The 16,955-nt window shown below is 51.4% G+C and overlaps 1 protein-coding gene across 1 annotated transcript in view; it reads left to right on the forward strand.

Moving 5' to 3' along the window:
* The window catches only part of WASHC4 (WASH complex subunit 4), a 160,339-nt gene that overhangs the window by 110,976 nt on the left and 32,408 nt on the right, over positions 1-16,955 (forward strand). The gene's annotated exons all lie outside the window — the stretch shown is intronic.

Genomic DNA, 16,955 nt, shown 5'->3' on the forward strand with positions numbered 1-16,955 from the left:
CAGAACTGAAGTTCCTATGAAAAATAACCCATGTGTACTAGAGTATAGGCTAACATTATTCTGTGTATACAGTTGTATACAAAGACAGTGCATGGACTGAAAATGTATTTCTTTGAACTTAAATTTTAATGATCCTAGGTTATGGATTACAGTCCTGGCCAAAAGTGTTGGCACCCTTGAAATTGTTTCAGAAAATGAAGTATTTCTCCCAGAAAATAATTGTAATTACACATGTTTTGTTATACACATGTCTATTTCCTTTGTTGAAACAGTAAATTGGACATAATTTCACACAAAACAAATGGGTCAGACAAAATTGTTGGCACCCTCAATTTATTATTTGGTTGCAGATCCTTTAGAATAAATAACTACAATAAATTGTTTTCTGTAGCCATCAACCAGCTTCTGAAACCTCTCAACTGGAATTTTGGACCACTCTTCTTTTGTAAACTGCTCCAGATCTCATAGAATCATAGAAAGATCGAGTTGGAAGGGACCTCAAGGGCCATCGGGTCCAACCCCCTGCGAGTGCAGGTTTTCCTAAATCATCCCAGCTTATGTGTTTATCCAGTTTCTGCTTGAAGATTTCCGTTGATAAAGAGCTCACTACCTCCCGTGGTCACCTGTTCCACTCTCTGACTGCCCTCACTGTCAAAGTTTTCCCTAATGTCTAATCTGAATCTCCTTCCTTTACGTTTCATCTCATTGTTTCTTGTACTTCCTTGTGCTAATGAGAATAGGGTAGTTCCCTCTGCACTGTGACTACCTTTCAGATATTTGTAGACAGCTATTAAGTCTCCTCTCAGCCTTCTCTTTTTCCAGCTAAACATCCCTAGTTCTTTTAGCTGGTCTTCAAATGAAATGGTTTACAGACCTTCTACCATCTTGGTTGCTCTTCTCTGGACTTGCTCCAATATATCGATGTCTTTCTTGAAATGGGGTGCCCAGAACTGTACACAGTATTCCAGGTGGGGTCTGACCAGGGCAGAGTATAGGGAAAAATTACCTCTATTGAGCTAGAGTCAATGCTTGTCTTGATACTTCACAGAATTTTGTTGGCCTTTTTAGCTACAGTTCCACACTGTTGGCTCATATTGAATCTGGGATCCACTATTATGCCAAAGTCTTTTCTTTATCGCCTCATTGGGGGACACAGAGACCATGGGTTGTATGCTGCTGCCACTAGGAGGCGACACTAAGCAAAAATAGGAAAACTCCTATGCAGTATACACCCACCAACTGGCAATCATTCCTCAGTTTAAGCTTAGTGTCCATAGGAGGTGGACACACTTGGGGCTGCTCCCAGCCCCTCAGGTTTGTATTTTTTAATCTTTTGCTTTTTCGTTTCAGACACAGCTCGTTGGGCGACAGGGTGTAATCGCTCACCCTGCTCTCCCCCCTAGAGGCCGGTCGCACAGAAGTGCGGTCCGTCCGCCACTTCCGTTGTCTTCTGTGCCTGTCTGGCAGGACCCTACCCCCCTAACACTCTCAAGACTGTTTGGGGGGCATCCGCACAGAGGACAGGCGGATGGTCCTTGCCCCCCTCCCCCTGCACGCTCGCCCTCCACAGCCGGCCTGATCAGGGAGGGGAGACGAAAAATCATTGGAAGATACCAGTCTCCCTATGTCTTTCCCAGGAGGCCAGGATCAAGCCAAGGAGGACTATCAGCCACCGGGACAGGTACCCATTCCTTGTCCCGGGTCATGGGGAGCTCCGTTTTTTACAAAAAAAAAAAAATGTCTCTTTAAATGATTATCCATAGACTTAGCTCTCCTTACCCCGGGTTAGCTCCCCTCCAGGCAGGCAGTACGCTCGGTCCCCCCCACAGTCCCGACCCCGTCCTCGGCGCTGTCCACGGCCCCCCCTGCGGCCTCACCTCAAAATTTAGTCCCCGGCTTCCCTCCGGCCTCGCTCCCGTCCGGCCACGCCACCTCCCGGCCAGCCTATCGCGTGAGCCCTCACTTCCAGCAGGCCCGCCCGCTCCAGCAGCCAGTCACAGCAGGCCTCTGCGCGCCCTTTTCCAGCCAACCACGGGCCGCCTCTCTCCCAGCCAATCCCTGAAGGTTTGTTTCCCTCACCTGCGCGCCGTTTTTTCGCGCGCTCTTTCCCTGCTCCTCCTCTGGCCCGGGCACGCAGCAGCAATCACTGCCCTGCGATCTCCTGTGCGGCAGACACGCTCCACGTGCAGCCACCGGCCTCACGTCCCTGCAGGTCCTCGGAGCCCCCACCTCTGCTCCCTCAGCCTGCAAACTGGAACAGGACACAGCGCCTGCACACAGAGACAGCTCACACACAGGACGCCAGAATCTGGGTAAGCCCTGCCACTGGGAGGCAGCTCCTTCCCCAGTATCTCATCCACCTGGCATCCTCCTGACTGTTTTCCCTCTCTCTCATTCTCTCCTTCTGTCCCATGTCCAGCACAAGAGCGACCCGCTCTCAGCCACAGGCCATAGTGCTTCACTTCGCCTGCACCTCTTGCCTAAAGAAGTTTCCCTCAGGGCAGTCCTCCCCTATCTGCGTAGCCTGTAGCACCCCTACCATGACTACTACGGAGCCCCCCACCGCCCGTAACGAGGACTCGGCCCCCATGCCTGGGTGGGCCTCAGCTCTCTCTCAGTCCGTGGACAACCTAACTAACATGTCTCAATCCTTAGCTTCGGCCATAGACCGTCTGTCCGCCTCCTCCTCTGGAGTCCCCCCGGCGACCCAGAGCGAGTCCGAGCCTGCAGCGCCTCCAGCCCGGCAGGGCAGAACCCACAAGATGTCTAGGAAGCGGTCCCTCTCTGGGTCATCCTCCAGCTCCCCTAGCCCTGCTATGGCCGCCAGAGCATCACGCTCGCTGTCTCCTGCCTCTTCTGCGGCAGCCCCAGATTCAGACCAGGACTCTGCTTCTGACTCCGATCTGGACTCTGAGCATATCTCCAAGCTGACCAGTATGATGGACACTCTGGTCATTGCTGTCAATCAGACCCCAGAGGTGAAGGATGTTGATCCGGCTCCTACCAGTCAATCAGTCCCTTTCAAGCGGGCCAAGAATCTGCCAAGAACCTTTGGCAACCACAAGGAGTTTGAGGATGTTTTCTCCAGACAGTGGGAACATCCCGACAAGCGTTTCCAGAAGCGCAAGCGGGCACAAGTCCTTTATCCCTTTCCACCGGAGCTTCTTCAGAAGTGGTCAGTGGCCCCTTCAGTGGACCCTCCAATTTCCCGACTCTCGTCCAGCACTACCCTGCCGCTGTCTGATGGCTCCTCCCTCAAGGATCCCTCGGACCGGACCATAGAATCCTTAGCCAGGTCGGCCTTTGAGGCCTCCGGCTCTGCCATCACCCCAGCCTTTGCAGCCACCTGGGTTTCCAAGGCTGTCTCCGCCTGGGCAAAGCTACTTCGGCGGGGTATCCTGGCGGACGCTCCCAGACCCGAGCTGGCTGATCTGGCAGATCAGATCGCACATGCCGGAAAATATCTAGTCGCGGCGTCCCTCGACTCTGCTGCTTCCGCCGCCCTGGCAGCCGGCAACATCACTGCAATCCGCAGAGCCCTGTGGCTAAAGGCGTGGAACGCAGACTCAGCATCCAAAAAGTCCCTCAGCAGTCTTCCTTTTTTTGGTGCCAGACTCTTCGGAGAAAAGCTGGACAAGATCATCTCTGAGGCTACGGGGGGCAAGAGTACCTTCCTCCCCCAACAGAGGATCTCCCGTGCTCCTCCAAAGCGGCGGGCTTTGCCCTTTTGCCCCTTTCGTCAATTCTCTACCAACACACGTCGGGAGCGATCCCCAGCACGACAGGAGAGACGGAAGCCCTCCTTTAAGGCAACACCTCACTGGTGTTCCTGGCGTTCACGTGGCCAGCAGCCCAAGCCATCCAGCTCCAGATCCAACAGATTCTCCTCCGCATGACTGGGCCCCCGTCCCCGGATCCTCATCCAGGGTCGGCGGTCGTCTCCGCATGTTCAGAAGCACGTGGCTTTCCGTGATAGACGACGCCTGGGTTCGAGACATCGTCTCTCACGGATACAAGATAGTTTTCTTCGCTCCCAGGCTCACGCTTCGTCAGGTCCAAACCCCCCAAGGATCCCTCCCTCATCAAAGGCTTCTTCGCAGCCATCCAGTCCATGCGAGACTCCGGGGTCATCATCCCCGTCCCCCCTCAAGACAGATTCCGGGGTTTTTATTCAAACCTCTTCGTGGTACCGAAAAAGAATGGCACTGTCCACCCCATTCTGGATCTCAAGCGCCTCAACAGGCGGGTCCGTCTCCGGCGATTCCGCAAGGAGTCTCTGCGCTCAGTGATAGCGTCCATGGAACCCGGGGAGTTCCTTTGCTCGGTGGACATCCAGGACGCCTATCTCCACATCCCGATCTTTCCAGCTCATCAGAGATTCTTACGCTTCGTGGTTCAGGAGCAACACTTTCAGTTCACTGCTCTCCCATTCGGGCTCTCGACAGCTCCCAGAGTCTTCACCAAGGTGATGGCTACTGTCATGGCTATTCTTCGGACCCGGGGAATTCTAGCCATCCCGTACCTGGACGACATTTTGATCAAGGCTCCCTCGGCATCTGAGTGCCGCGACAGTCTCAACATCACTCTGGATACTCTAACCCGTCTCGGCTGGTTGATCAACAGACCAAAGTCATCTCTGATCCCGTCTCAACGCATCTCGTTCCTCGGCATGATCTTCGACACCAGGCAGGCGAGGGTTCTTCTGCCCAAGGACAAGCTCTCAGCTATCCTCAAGGGGATTTGAAAGCTCCAACGCGCACCCCGTTGTTCCCTTCGGTACTGCATGAGCACTCTCGGGAAGATGGTGGCGTCAATGGAAGCGGTACCCTACAGTCAATTCCATACTCTCCCTCTTCAGGGTCTCCTTCTAGCGGCATGGGACAAGTCTCTTCACTCCCTGGATCGGCCGATTGCGATCCCTCCTCGAGTCAGACAGTCATTGGAATGGTGGAGACGCTCTCCCCTCACCCTCCAAGGGAGATCATTTCTTTCCCTTCGATGGAGGGTCATCACGACAGACGCCAGCCTGCTAGGATGGGGAGCCACATTCCAGGACCTCACAGTGCAGGGTCGCTGGACCGAGCCGGAATCCAAGCTTCCCATCAACATCTTGGAACTCAGGTCGGTTCGCCTAGCTCTCTTTCACTGGAAGGCTCTGCTCCGCGGACACCCAGTTCGAGTGCAGTCCGACAATGCAACCACTGTGGCCTACATAAACCATCAGGGCGGAACACGCAGCCGAGCGGCGATGAGAGAGGTATCTCAAATCCTCGACTGGGCCGAACAGAACATCCCAGCAATTTCGGCGGTCCACATCCCGGACGTGGACAATTGGGCCGCCGACTTCCTCAGCCGAGAAGGCCTCGACGCGGGAGAGTGGTCCCTCAACCCCAGAATCTTCCAACAGATCTGTTCCAGGTGGGGGACCCCCGACGTGGATCTCCTGACCTCCAGATGGAATCACAAGGTGCCCCAGTTCGTCTCCAGAGCAAGAGACCCACTGGCGCTCGCAACGGACGCCCTAGCGATCCCCTGGTCGCAGTTCTCTCTGCCGTACCTCTTTCCTCCGCTTCCGCTTATTCCCAAGCTAGTCAAGAAGATCAAGGCAGAAGGAGTTCCGGTGATTCTCGTGGCCCCAGATTGCCCCCGTCGACCGTGGTACGCAGAGCTCGTGTACCTTCTCGCCGACGTTCCGTGGAGACTTCCAGACGTCCAGGACCTTCTCACTCAGGGGCCTTTTCTTCACCAGAATTCACAGTCGCTCAATTTAACGGCATGGCTGTTGAAGCCGCTGTATTAACTTCCTCGGGACTCTCAGAAAGGGTCGTCCAGACAATGATCAAAGCACGGAAGCCTGCCTCTTCCCGCATCTACCACCGTACGTGGAAGGCCTACTTCCGCTGGTGCGAAGCTAACCAGCTCACAGCCATGACCTTCTCCTTGCCAGTTCTGTTGTCCTTCCTGCAGTCTGGTCTGGACGCTGGGCTAGCACTCGGCTCTCTCAAAGGGCAGGTGTCTGCTCTTTCCATTCTCTTTCAGAGGAAGATTGCCTCTCGCTGTCAGGTTCGCACATTCATTCAGGGGGCTGCGCACTCGGTACCCCCCGTTCAGCCTCCGGTGGAGCCCTGGGACCTCAACCTGGTTCTGTCTGTTCTACAGCATTCCCCCTTCGAACCTATGCAAGAGGTGTCCCTATCGTTCCTTTCTTGGAAGGTAGCCTTCTTAGTTGCCATCACGTCAATCAGGCGGGTATTTGAACTAGCGGCGCTTTCTTGCCGCTCTCCATATCTTGTTTTCCACCAAGGTAAGGTAGTCCTCCGTCCGGTACCGTCCTTTCTGCCCAAGGTGGTCTCCTCTTTCCATCTTAACGAGGACATTGTTCTGCCTTCCTTTTGCCCGAAACCGTCGCACCCTCGCGAGGTTCTTCACAAGCTGGACTTGGTCAGAGCTCTCCGCCTGTACATTTCCAGGACGTCTCAATTCAGACAGATTCCCTCTTTGTGCTCCCGTCCGGCTCGCGCAGAGGCCTACCTGCCTCCAAGTCCTCCATTGCGCGATGGATTCGCTCTGCCGTACTGGAAGCCTACCGGGTAAGAGGAAGAACGCGCCCACTCAGGATTACGGCCCATTCCACCAGGGCGGTGGGAGCCTCGTGGGCGGTCCGCCACCACGCTCCAGCGTCGCAGCTTTGCAAAGAGGCCACCTGGTCTTCGCTCCACACTTTCACGAAGTTCTACAGGGTCCACACTTTTGCATCCTCCGATGCGAGCCTCGGTAGACGTGTTCTGCAGGCTGCAGTGGACCGAGGCCAGCCCTGAGAGTAACATTAGACCCACCCGTGGGACTGCTTTAGGACGTCCCATGGTCTCTGTGTCCCCCAATGAGGCGATAAAGAAAAGTAGATTTTGGGTACTCACCGTAAAATCTCTTTCTTGGAGCCTTCATTGGGGGACACAGCACCCGCCCTTGTGTTGGACATATGTTACTGTTCAATGTTACTGTTGAATGTTGAGTTAATGTTCACTTCTGTAAGATTGTTCGTTCTTCCTTGTTATCTCCTATTGCTTTCTCACTAAACTGAGGAATGATTGCCAGTTGGTGGGTGTATACTGCATAGGAGGAGTTTTCCTTTTTTTGCTTAGTGTCGCCTCCTAGTGGCAGCAGCATACAACCAATGGTCTCTGTGTCCCCCAATGAAGGCTCCAAGAAAGAGATTTTACGGTGAGTACCCAAAATCTACTTTTTTCCCTGTGCTATCACCTAGTTCTATTCCTCCTATACTATATATCCTTTTTACATTCTTTTACCCAGATGTAGGACTTTGCGTTTGTCCCTGTTAAAAACCATTCTGTTTTCCTCAGCCCATTGTTCGAGTGTGGCTAGATCCTTTTGAATACCTTCTCTTTCCTCTCTAGTGTTGGCTATTCCTCCTATCTTAGTATAATCTGCAAATTTTGAGTTTCCCAATAATTCCATAGTCCAGATCATTTATAAAGATATTAAAAAGCACTGGCCCCAGGACAGAGCCTTGCAGCACCCCGCTTTTAACTTTCCTCCAGATTGATGTGTATCCATTTAGTATTACTCGTTGCGCCCGATCATTATGCCAGTTGTGAATCCATCTAACTGATTGTTTGTCAATTCCATACTTGATCATTTTTTCAATGAGGATGTCATGTGATGCTTTATCGAATGCCTTACTGAAGTCAAGGTATACTATATCCACAGCATTCCCCTGGTCCAACCATTCAGTGACTTTGCGGAAGAAGGAAATTAGGTTGGGCTGAGAAGATTTATTGGTCATAAAGCCGTGCTGGCTTTGGTTGATTAATGCCTTCCCATCCAGGCAAGTAAATGTTCTTTCACAATTTGCTCAAAGATTTTTCCTGCAATAAAGGTCAGGCTTACTGGTCTGTAATTCCCTGGATCCTCCTTTTCCCCCTTTTTGTAGATTGGAAAAGGGCAAATGTGGTTCCTATCTAGAGGGACCTCTCCTGTTTCCCATGACGTATTGAAGATTATTGCAAGTGGTACTATTATTTCCTCAGCTATCTCTTTCAGGACTCTAGGGTGTACTTGATGGCTGCCTTCTCCCAACAGCAATTTTAAGATCTCTCCACAGGTGTTCAATGGGATTTAGATCCGGACTCATTGCTGCCACTTCAGAACTTTCCAGTGTTTTGTCTTCGTCCATTTTTAGGTGCTCCTTGAAGTATGTTTGGGGTCATTGTCCTGCTGAAAGTCCCAAAATGTAGGACAGATTTATGACACTTCACTTTATTGCTACCCAAAATCCTTTGGTAATTTTCAGATTTCATAATGACTTGCACACAATCAAGGCACCCAGTGATAGAACCGGCAAAATAACCCCAAAACATCTTTGAACCTCCACCTTATTTGACTGTAGGTACTGTTTTTTCTTTGTAGGCCTCATTTAGTTTTCGGTAAAATAATGTGTTTTACCAAAAACTAACTTTGTCTCATCTGTCCACAAGGCGCTTTCCCAGAAGGATTTTGACTTGCGTACATTCTGGCAAACTGTAATCTAGCTTTTAACATCTCTATGTCAGCAGTGGCGTCTCATTTCATTCCAATGTTCACTCTGGCACTAATGCACCCTGAGCCTACTGGACAGCCTGAATTTCTTTGGAGCTTGATTGGGGCTGCTTAGACACCTTTTGGACTATCCTGCATTGCAACCTTTCTTCGATTTTTTTTTTTTTTTTTTTTTTTTTTTTTTTTTTTTTTTTTTTCCTGCCCTCCACGTCCAATTAGCTGCAGTGCCATGGGTTGTAAACTTCTTGAGTATGTTGCAGACCGTGTACAAAGGAACATCAAGATCTCTGGAGATGGACTTGAGAAATAAAATTTATTGAAAAATATCAACTCAAAGGTTACAAGTCCTCAGACAGTTCTCCTTCCCTCTTTCTGTTCTGCATGCTTAGTGTGGCATACACAGGCTCAATGCAAAGATGAAGATAGCTTCTCCCCTTTTTACCTGGTTTCAGGTGTGATTTTCATATTACCCACACTTGTTGCCACAAGTAAGTTTGAAGGAGCATTACATGCTTATAACAAAGTTGTTTACCCACAATTTTGTAAAGATGCCAACAATTATGCCCAGACCATTTGGGGGGTTTTGTGTGAAATTTATGTCCAGTTTTCCTTTTTTTTTTTTTTTTTTCTTGTGTTTTAATACACAGGAAATAAACATGTGCATGACATATTGTGTATTTGCAATAATTTTCTAGGAGAATTTCATTTTCTGGAACAATTTTAAGGGGGCCAACACTTTCATCCATGACAGAGTAATTTTAAGAATACTGCATTTTTCATTGCTGCTTGCTTTAGAGCTGTAACCTCTGAACACTCTTTGCTGGCTACAAATATGAAAATGTAGTATTTTGCATAAGAGCCTGTGCACCATTTTATTACAAAGCTATCCCATTGCATTAAAGGGCCTCTGCTACACTGTTAAGTATTTGGATGAAATTAACTACCTGAACTGTCTTCTGAAGCAGTCAGCAGAATTGTGAATGCAGTCCTCTTTTGCAATAAAACCTTTAAAGCACCACTTTTTTTTTTCTCATCTCTGGAATGGTGCTTTTATTCTATGTCACCTGACCCTACTCCTTTATACTCACCCTCCAATGTTTTCAACTGAAATTGGCGCCTTTCCCATCTGTCTCCGGTAGTTTGAGACTTGCTGTCTCCGGTAGTTTGTGACCTGCTGGACCTCTCCAAGGTTTCATGCAGCGAGCCGGAGGTCACTCTTCAATGCAAGTCTTTGAGAGCATCATTCTGCTCTCATAGACTTGCATTGATAGCTTTTGACATAACTTCTGGCCGTCAGAAGTTGCGGCCACAAGAGGGCGCCGCGGGATCGGATAAGCACCACCAATTATAAGATGAAAATGTAGGAGGGTGAGTTTAAGACTGGGCACAGAGACCTTAGATTTCAAGCACCACTCTATTGCTGAATAAAAAAAAAACACTGCTGGAGTGGTGCTCTAATGCAAAACAAGTTTGAGGATGTTTCACTGGATTTTTTAATCTAAAGGCCCCGTCACACTAAGCAACATCGCTAGCAACATCGCTGCTAACGAACAACTTTTGTGACGTAGCAGCGATGTTGCTAGTGATGTCGCGGTGTGTGACATCCAGCAACAACCTGGCCCCTGCTGTGAGGTCGCTGGTTGTTGCTGAATGTCCTGGGCCATTTTTTAGTTGTTGCTGTCCCGCTGTGAAGCACACATCGCTGTGTGTGACAGCGACAGAGCAACAACTGAATGTGCAGGCAGCAGGAGCCGGCTTCTGCGGACGCTGGTAACCACAGTAAACATCGGGTAACCAAGAAGCCCTGTCCTTGGTTACCCGATATTTACCTTTGTTGCCAGCCTCTGCCGCTCTCACTATCAGTGCCGGCTCCTGCTCTGTGCACATGTAGCTGCAGGACACATCGGGTTAATTAACCCGATGTGTGCTGTAGCTAGGAGAGCAGGGAGCCAGCGCTAAGCATTGTGCGCTGCTCCCTGCTCTGTGCACATTTAGCTGCAGCACACATCGGGTAATTAACCCGATGTGTGCTGTAAGTAGGAGAGCAGGGAGCCACCGCTCAGTGTGCGCTGCTCCCTGCTCTCTGCACGTGTAGCTGCGTGCGCTGGTAACCAAGGTAAATATCGGGTTGGTTACCCAATATTTACCTTAGTTACCAAGCGCAGCATCTTCCACGCGGCGCTGGGGGCTGGTCACTGGTTGCTGGTGAGCTCACCAGCAACTCGTGTAGCGACGCTCCAGCGATCCCTGCTAGGTCAGGTTGCTGGTGGGATCGCTGGAGCGTCGCAGTGTGACATCTCACCAGCAACCTCCTAGCAACTTACCAGCGATCCCTATCGTTGTTGTGATCGCTGGTAAGTTGTTTAGTGTGACTGGACCTTTACCTATAAAATACTTAATTCTGTTGGTGCTGCTCCACTGATTCTGGAACAGGTTTTCTTCTGTGTCCCTCCATTCTAAAGTTATTCTCCTTGGAAGTAAAGGTGACAATTTTCCTTTCAGCCAACTGGGCGTGTAGCACAGAACTAGGCCAAGTGGAGGGAGGAGGTTCTCATTTTAAATTAAAGGGAACCTGTCACCACTTTTTTAGCCTATAAGCTGCGGCCACCACTAGTGGGCTTTTATATACAGCATGTTAGAATGCTGTATATAACATGCTGTATATAAGAGCCCAGGCCGCTGTGAGAACATAAAAAACACTTTATACTTACCTAACGGTCGCTCGGTTGGTCATATGGGTGTCTCCGTTCTCCGGTGACGGCGCCGCCTCTTTCGGACATATTCGTCCTCTTTCTGAAGCCTGGGTGCGTGACGCGGTTACGTCATACACACTCGCCGATCCTGCGCAGGCGCACTACAATACTTTGATCTGCCCTGCAGGACCTGAATGCCGGCGAGTGTGGATGACCTCGGACGCGTCATGCACTGCGGCTAGAGGAGGAGGACGAAGATGGTGACAGGTTCCCTTTGAAAAAAATAAATAAATAGGTTGCCATTAATCATAAGATATACAATAGATTTATGAAGTTACTCAACTTGTATGTACACTTAGGCCCTGATTCATCAAGGCATGCAATGTTTACACTGGTCTTGGAGGGGGCTTGCTGGAGCCACATGCCTCTTAATGAATCTGGAGCGTTTGAAAGTGGCGTGAACATTTGTGGCATACTGAGCACCACCGCTCATCATGAATTTGGCGAGCGGAGGTTGACGTCCCCATCCCACTCCAGCTCTGCCCACGTTGTAGAAGCTGGGTGAAAATGGTGTGAGAACACCATAGGTTGCACACTTGTGCACAACCTGGAACTGTGCTCAAATTCAGCAATTTTTCAAGAACAATGCTAAAATAAAAATTGGGCGTGATACAAAGACATGAAAAAAATCAATGATGCAAAAAAATCCTGGTGCAAAAGCTTTGATGAATCATATCCATACTGTTTTTATGACCTTTAAAATTAGGCTCTAATGCAGGGGTGGGCAATGAATTTTCCGATGGGGCCGCATGAGAAATTGGGATGGTTTTAGAGAGCCGGACTAATATAATAAACTGTTCTAATATATACCGTATTTCTTTGTCGCTCCATTGGGAGACCCAGACAATTGGGTGTATAGCTTCTGCCTCCGGAGGCCACACAAAGTATTACACTTTAAAAAGTGTAACCCCTCCCCTCTGCCTATACACCCTCCCGTGCATCACGGGCCCATCAGTTTTATGCTTTGTGTTGAAGGAGGCACACATTCACGCAAGCTCCACATTTTAGTCAGCAGCAGCTGCTGATTGTATCGGATGGAAGAAAAGAGGGCCCCCCACGGGGCCCCCGGCATGCTCCCTTCTCACCCCACTAAGTCGGCGGTGCTGTCAAGGTTGAGGTACCCATTGCGGGTACAAAGGCTGGAGCCACATGCCGTTTTCCTTCCCCATCCCTTAGAGGCTCTGGGAGAAGTGGGATCCTAATCGGTCACCTTTCACTGGGACCGGGCTCCCTCCGCAGCCCCTGGGGGAATCTGACGGACAGGAGACTGGGTATCATCAGGGACAGGCCCTGCATCTAAAAGGTACTCTGTGTCCCCTTGGGGACGGTGCATGGAGCGCCTGTGTTACAGACGCTGCAGCGGCTGCTGTTTTTCTGTGACGACCGGGACTACCGCGCCGACCGCGCCTGTTCGCCGGCCGCGTTATTAAATTTAGTCCCCGACTTCTGCGGCCTAGTACCATAACTCCCGCCCCCGGGCCTGCCAGTCAGGGGTAAGGGCGGGACGGTCGACTGGACGTCGGCAGTGAGGGCTGGAGCATACTTAGGTGTTCTCCTCCCCCCTCACTGAGCACTGTGGGGCACCAGATTCCCGCACTTTATTAGTCACCGCCCACGGCTCCCTCCTCCCCTGAGAACTCTGGCAGCCATTGTTACAATCACTTCTGCCGGTGGAGGATTTCAGAACGAGCTCTGCAGCTCTGGGAGGCCCAGGCGGGGAATCTGGTGGACACACAACCGCTTTGGGCGGTCGGTAAGCCACACCGGTTACCAGGTGCTGGCCCCCCTAGGGTGCCGAAGTGTGTATATATATATATATATATATATATATATATATATATATATATATATATATATATATATATATATATATATATATATATATATATATATATATTTTATACATTTTCTCTGTTCGGCCGCATTATTTTGCTTTTGGCTATATACCCTCACTGATCACTCTCAGAGGAGACAACAGCATGTCGTCCGCAAAGAGCAAGGGTGCCAGGGCACAGGCTTATTTTGCAACCTGTACCTCTTGTGCGGCTATGTTACCTGCAGGTTCCACCTACCCTCACTGTGTGCAATGCTCGGCACCTGTGGCACTCACTCAGCCGGAGCCTCGGGCACTGGTGGGACCCTCGGCTCAGGTAGAACCGCCGGCTTCCACTGTCCAGGTGGCAGGGACAGAGTTTGCAGTTTTGGCTGAGAAACTCTCTGAGTCGCTTTCACAATCCATGGCTCAGTCTATGGACAAATGGTCTGCTAAGATACTAGAAGCCTTGCAGTCCAGATCGGTAACACAGGGCCAGGGCACTGTGAGTTCATCGCCCCCAGGCCCCTCTCGGTCGGCGCAGCAAAGTGCTCCTGGGGTGACACCTAGGTCCCACGGTGAGGACTCCGACACGGACCGCAGTCCCAGACCGGCTAAGCGGGCTCGCTGGGAACCTTCCCCGACTTCATCACGCTGTTCGGGGTCTCAGCATGAGGACTCTCTGGAGGATGAAGTGGAGGTCGCAGCTCAGGGCTCTGATCCTGACGTTGCTCTCAATCTTGATACACCTGAAGGGGACGCCATAGTAAATGACCTTATAGCGTCCATCAACCAGGTGCTAGATCTTTCTCCCCCAACTCCACCTATAGAGGAGTCGGCTTCGCAGCAGGAGAAGCACCAGTTTAGGTTTCCCAAACGTACACGGAGTGCGTTTTTCGATCACTCTAACTTCAGAGATGCTGTCCAGAAGCACAGAGCATTTCCGGACAAGCGCATTACTAAGCGCCTTAATGACACACGTTACCCCTTCCACCCTGACGTAGTTAAGGGTTGGGCTCAGTGTCCCAAGGTGGATCCTCCAGTCTCTAGACTGGCGGCTAGATCCGTAGTATCAGTGGCAGATGGTTCATCGCTCAAGGATGCCACTGACAGGCAAATAGAGCTCCTGATGAAATCCATCTATGAAGCCATAGGCGCGTCTTTTGCTCCGGCCTTTGCAGCCGTGTGGGCACTCCAAGCTATCTCAGCTTGTCTGTCTGAGATTAATGCGGTCACACGTACCTCTGCTCCGCAAGTTGTGTCTTTGACTTCTCAGGCGTCGGCCTTTTCGTCCTACGCCATGAACGCCGTCCTGGACTCTGCGAGCCGTACAGCGGTAGCATCCGCCAATTCGGTGGCAGTCCGCAGGGCCATGTGGCTACGCGAATGGAAGGCAGACTCTGCTTCCAAGAAGTTCTTAACCGGTTTGCCATTTTCTGGCGACCGTTTGTTTGGCGAGCAATTGGACGAAATTATTAAACAATCCAAGGGAAAGGACTCGTCCTTACCCCAGTCCAAACCAAACAGACCTCAGCAACGAAAAATACAACCGAGGTTTCGGTCCTTTCGGCCCTCAGCCAGGTCCCATTCCTCCACGTCCAACAGGTCAGAGAAGGGCCAGAGGAACTCTTCTGCATGGCGGTCTAAGTCACGTCCTACAAAGACCGCCGGAGGAACCGCCTCCAAGGCGGCCTCCTCATGACTTTCGGCCTCCCCAAACCGCATCCTCGGTCGGTGGCAGGCTCTCCCGCTTTTGCGACGCCTGGTGGCCACATGTCCAAGACCGATGGGTGAGAGACATTCTGTCTCACGGTTACAGGATAGAGCTCAGTTCTCGTCCTCCGACTCGTTTCCTCAGAACATCTCCGCCCCCCGAGCGAGCCGATGCACTTTTTCAGGCGGTGAACACTCTGAAGGCAGAAGGAGTTGTGATCCCCGTTCCCCTTCAAGAACGTGGTCGCGGTTTTTACTCCAACTTGTTCGTGGTGCCAAAAAAAGGACGGATCATTCCGTCCCGTTCTGGACCTCAAACTGCTCAACAGACACGTGAGAACCAGACGGTTCCGGATGGAATCTCTCCGCTCTGTCATCGCCTCGATGTCCTAAGGAGACTTCCTAGCATCAATCGACATCAGGGATGCTTATCTCCATGTGCCGATTGCACCAGAGCATCAACGCTTCCTGCGTTTCGCCATCGGGGACGAACACCTTCAGTTCGTGACACTGCCTTTCGGCCTGGCGACAGCCCCACGGGTCTTCACCAAGGTCATGGCAGCAGTGGTGGCTGTCCTACACTCTCAGGGCCACTCGGTGATCCCTTACTTAGACGATCTTCTAGTCAAGGCACCCTCCCGGGTGGCATGTCAACACAGCCTGACCATTGCTCTGGAGACTCTCCAGAGGTTTGGGTGGATCATCAATTTCCCAAAGTCAAAATTGACACCGACCCAATCACTGACTTACCTCGGGATGGAGTTTCATACTCTCTCAGCGATAGTGAAGCTTCCGCTGGACAAACAGCGTTCGCTGCAGACAGGGGTGCACTCTCTCCTTCGGGCCCAGTCACACCCCTTGAGGCGCCTCATGCACTTCCTAGGGAAGATGGTGGCAGCAATGGAGGCAGTTCCCTTTGCGCAGTTTCATCTGCGTCCACTTCAATGGGACATTCTCCGCAAATGGGACAGGAGGTCGACGTCCCTAGACAGGAACGTCTCTCTTTCACTGGCAGCCAAAACCTCTCTTCAGTGGTGGCTTCTTCCCACTTCTTTGTCGAAGGGAAAATCCTTCCTGCCCCCATCCTGGGCTGTGGTCACGACGGACGCGAGTCTGTCAGGGTGGGGAGCGGTCTTCCTCCACCACAGGGCTCAGGGAACCTGGACTCCGACAGAGTCCTCCCTTCAGATCAATGTTCTGGAGATAAGGGCAGTGTATCTAGCCCTAAAGGCGTTCCAGCGGTGGCTGGAGGGCAGGCAGATCCGAATACAGTCGGACAACGCCACGGCGGTCGCGTACATCAACCACCAGGGCGGCACACGCAGTCGTCAAGCCTTCCAAGAAGTTCGGCGGATTCTGCTGTGGGCGGAAGCCACAGCCTCCACCATCTCCGCAGTTCACATCCCGGGCGTAGAAAACTGGGAAGCAGACTTTCTCAGTCGCCAGGGCATGGACGCAGGGGAATGGTCTCTTCACCCGGACGTGTTTCAAGAGATCTGTTGCCGCTGGGGAACGCCGGACGTCGACCTCATGGCGTCTCGGCACAACAACAAAGTCCCGGCATTCATGGCACGGTCTCAAGATCACAGAGCTCTGGCGGCGGACGCATTAGTTCAGGATTGGTCGCAGTTTCGACTGCCTTATGTATTTCCGTGTTTTTTCAAAAGCGTCTAGCCAGGCTTCCGCAGGTCCGCACGTTCCTGCAGGGAGTTTGCCACATAGTCCCACCTTACAAGCGTCCGCTGGAACCCTGGGATCTTAACAGGGTGCTAACGGCTCTTCAGAAACCACCTTTCGAGCCGATGCGGGATGTCTCTCTATCACGCCTTTCTCAGAAGGTGGCCTTCCTAGTGGCAGTCACATCACTTCGGAGAGTGTCTGAGCTAGCAGCGCTGTCATGCAAAGCCCCCTTCCTGGTGTTTCACCAGGATAAGGTGGTTCTGCGTCCGGTCCCGGAATTTCTCCCTAAGGTGGTATCCCCTTTTCATCTCAATCAGGATATCTCCTTACCTTCTTTTTGCCCTCATCCAGTTCACCAATGTGAAAAGGATTTGCACTTGTTAGATCTGGTGAGAGCACTCCGGCTCTACATTTCTCGCACGGCGCCCCTGCGCCGTTCT

This window comes from Anomaloglossus baeobatrachus, chromosome 4 (assembly GCF_048569485.1).
Source record: "Anomaloglossus baeobatrachus isolate aAnoBae1 chromosome 4, aAnoBae1.hap1, whole genome shotgun sequence".
Lineage (NCBI taxonomy): Eukaryota > Metazoa > Chordata > Amphibia > Anura > Aromobatidae > Anomaloglossus > Anomaloglossus baeobatrachus.